Here is a 4353-nt window from a genome sequence, read left to right as displayed (position 1 = left end):
TCAGTACCACGTGGGACTTCGCCAAAGCTGACCATATACTTGGTCAGGAAGCAAGCCTTAACAGATAGATGAAGATTGAAATAATCCCTTTCATCTTGTCAGATCCCCATGGAGTAAATTTCGATTTCAACAATAGAAACAGAATGTCTACTTATCATGGAAACTGAACAACTCTCTATACAGTTATCTCTTTGTTATTGAAACAATAAAGAAAGAAATTAAAGACTGTCTAGACTTCAATGAAAATGATGACACAACATGCACAAACTTATTGGACACAATAAAAGCAGTGACAAGAGGAATGTTCACAAGATTAAGTGCCTTCATAAAGACTTTAGAGAGATCTCATTTGGCAACTTAACAGTACAGCTGAACAGCTCTGGAACAACAAGAAACAAACAAAGTCAAGTGGAGTAGACAGTACAAAATAATCAAACTCAAGACTAACATTGTTAAATTAGAAACAAAGAGAATAATACAAAGAAGCAACAAAAAGAAGAGTTAGTTCTTTAAGAAAATTAAGGAGAGAAACAGAGGCCTACCCAAACTAAATAAAAAGCAGAAAGACAATATTTAAATTAACAAACTAAGAAATAAAAAGGGGGACATAGCGACAGACACTTAGGAAATCCAAATAATCATTTAGTCCCACATCCAAAGCATGTATTCCACAGAATTGGAAAATCTACATGAAATGGACAAGTTTCTCGATAGATTTTCATTACCAAAGTTAGCTCAATATCAGGTAAACAATCTAAATAATCTTATAACCAATAAGGAAATAGAAGTAGTCACTTAAAGTTTCTATTAAAAACAAACAAACAAACAAGAAAATATGCCCAGGATGAGATGGTTTTAGCACTGAATTCTAACCAGACTTTCAAAGAAGAATTAATACTAACATAATACTTCTCAAATAATTCCACAAAATAGAACAGAAGGAAAACTGCCAAACTCATTCAATAAGGCTCAGTCATTCTGATACCTAAAGTACACAAAGACTCAACAATGAAAGAGCATTTCTGACCAATATCCTTTATGAATATTGGCGAAAAATACTTACAAACGGAATCTGAGAAGACATTAAAAACATCCACCATGGTCAAGTAGGCTTCAACCCAGGGATAGAGGGATGGTTTAGTATATGAAGATCCATCAATATAAACATATATCCATCATATCCATCATATCCATATATCCATCATATAAACAAAATAGAAAAAGGAATTGCGTGATCATCTAATTGATAGCTAAAAAAAAATCCTTCGACACATGCAAACTCTCCTTCATTTTATAAGTCATGGAATGATACCGATAAGAGGCATATGCCTAAACACAATAAAGACAATATAGAGCAAGCTGATAGCCAATATCAAATTAAATAGAGAAAAATTTAAAATAATTCCACTAAAATCAGAGACAAGACAAGGCTTTTGTTTTTTCTATATCTTTTCAATATAGTAAGTGAAGTTGAAGCTAGAGCAATTAGATAAAGAAGATCAAGAGGATAAAAATGGAAAGTAAGGATCCAAAGTATTGATACTTGTGAATGATGTGGTAGTATATATAGTTTCCTTAAAAAAGCTATCAGAGAACTCCTATGTCAGATAAACAGCTTCAGCTGTTTGGATACAAAATTAACTAGCCCTTTTTATACAATTGATAAATGAAGGAGCAAGAAATCAGGGAAACAATATTCTTTATAATAGCCACAATTAATATAAAATATATTAATGTGACTCTAACCATGCAAGTGAAAGACCTATATGACAAGAACTTCAAATCTCTGAAGAAAGAAATTTAAGACTGTCAGAAGATGAAAAGATCTCCCATGCTCACGTATCTCATAAGCTCAAGGATCCTCGTTACACCCAAGAGAATAGCTTAGATGAAAAACTGATGAGACCCTTCATGCTGGAGGGTATTTGCCACAAGGGGAACACTTCTCTATTTGTGGTGGTAGTACACATTTGTACAACCATTCTGGAAAAACAATTTGTTAGATTCTCAGAAAATTGGGAATAGTTATACCTCAAGACACATCTGTGCCACTCCTGACCACAAAAAGATTCTTTGCCATAATTCAAGGACACTTGTTCAAAGATGTTCATAGCAACTTTATTTATAATAGACAGAAATTGGAAACAACCCAGATGTTCCTTAACTGAATAATGGATAGAGAACATGTAGTTCATTTCCATGATGGAATAGTACACAGCTGTTAAAACAAGGGTGTCATGAAATATGCAAGCAAATGAATGAAACTAGAAAATATCATCTTGAGTGAGGTAACTCAGACCCAAAAGGATGCACATGGTGTGTGTTCACTTATAAGTGAAGATTGGACATAAAATACAAGATATATAATCAACGGACCCAAAGAAGGTAAATAACAAGGAAGTCCCAAGGTAGGATGCTTCATTGTCACTCAGAAGGAGAAATTAAATATATATTTTAGTTAGATGGAGAGAGGGAACTAGTTGGGAGAGGGGATGAGGGGGAGAAGACGTGGTGTCAGGTGTATGACGATCTGGGAGAGATGACCTGGTGAGTGGATGGAAATTTGGATTATTCTGTTGGCAGGGGAGGGCATTTGTTGGATGTTCCAGAAACCTGGGATAGGGAAGGTTTCAGGGAGTCTATGAGGGTGACTCCAGTTGAGACTGTTAGCATTGGGGCATATAGATTATGAAGTGGCAACCCTCTGTGGCTAGGCAAGAGTCCCAGTAAAGGAATAAGGACATAAACAAACACACAAAGAATTCAACTCAAAATTTGTCCTGTCCAAAAAAAAAAAAAAAAAAAAAAAAAATGTCCTGTCTATATGAAGTGCAGGGACAAAGATAGAGCAGAAACAGACAGAAAGGACAACCAATGACTGCCCCAACTTGATATCCATCCCATGGGGAAGAACCAATCCCTGACACTGTTAATGATACTTTGTTGTGCTTCCATCCAGGAGCACATCCTAATTGTCCTCCATCCATCAGCTGCCAAACATTAGATGAGCTCAGAGAGTATTGTGGAAGAACTGAGGGAATGATTGATGGTCCCAAACAGGATAGGAACTTCACAAGAAGACCAACAATGTCAATTAATATGAACCCTTAGGGACTTCCAAAGTCTGACGCACCAAGCAAAGAGCAAGCATGGCCTCTACCTATCCCTTTCACAATTATGTAGGTGATACACAGGTTGGTCTTCATGTGGGTCCCTCACCAAATGAAGTAGGAGCTATCTATGACTCTGTTGCCAGTCTGTGGATACTATTCTTGTAACTGGGATGTCTTATCTAGCCTTAGTAGGAGAGGATATGCTAGGTCCTGAAGTGACTTGCTGTGCCAGGGTAGGTTGGAACCCAGGGGGCGTCCTTCTTATCAGAGGCAAAGCAATCGGGGATGGGGAGAGGAACTATTTGAAGGCTGCTGGAAGTAGGGTGCTGCTACAATTGGAGTATAAATTGAATGAATCAATCAATAAATAAATGGAAAAAAAGATCTAGATCTGTCTACTGTTTATATTTATTTTTGTGCTCCCATAGAGAAGAATTCAACAAACCATAGCAATGGCAACTTCTAATGTCCATATTTATCATTCTGAAAATAACACATTTTTTTTCCGTGAAATTGATGACAGATGAGTCAAAGCATAGTTATTCAACACTTAAGAGGATGGATACCTGTTCTAGTTGTCTCTGGCTGGAACTTGTTCCTCCTGTGATTCTGTTAGCCTCTGTCACCTCTAGTGCTTATAAATGACCCATTCTGTACTATTTTATTATACATCAAAATGCATTAAATGTCTTGTGTATGTTATATAGTATATATCCAAAATAGTCTTTATATAAAGCTTTGTCCAGATTAAAAAAGAGAGAGAGAGAATGGACACATAGATATGCCTTCATTTTTCTTTCTGCCCCTCTGTGTTTCTGTAATATAGTTCTTACTAAGTGTGTTGTTCAGGTTGATGGTTTTTCATATCAAAAATTACATTATTTTCCTAATATCACCCCAGATATTGATAGTATTTCATTTGATTTTTACAGTCATGAGAGTCGTGTGTAATTCTTCCCTTTATTTATTCCGCAACACATACTTTGCATATTGCTCCCTAGGGAGGACCCATCCTTGCTAGTCTCAGATAAAAGCTCAGTAGTTATCTTGTGAATGATCAGTCTCCTCAGGCTGCCTCCTTAAAATGAAGTTGCCTGTTCATCTCTTGGTGCTTCTGTTGTTCTGGATTCCTGGTAAGGACAGAGGGAATTAAGAAAGGAGAATGGGTAGGAAGTTTGAGCCCTGAGTGCCACTGCTGATCACATGTGGTCTGCCTATATATGAGAAGACAGGTCTTATC

This window comes from Mus pahari, unplaced genomic scaffold, assembly GCF_900095145.1.
Source record: "Mus pahari unplaced genomic scaffold, PAHARI_EIJ_v1.1 scaffold_1585_1, whole genome shotgun sequence".
In the NCBI taxonomy this organism is placed as follows: Eukaryota; Metazoa; Chordata; class Mammalia; order Rodentia; family Muridae; genus Mus; species Mus pahari.
The sequence above is the reverse complement of the archived record's forward strand: the minus strand, read 5'-3'. Positions refer to the sequence as shown.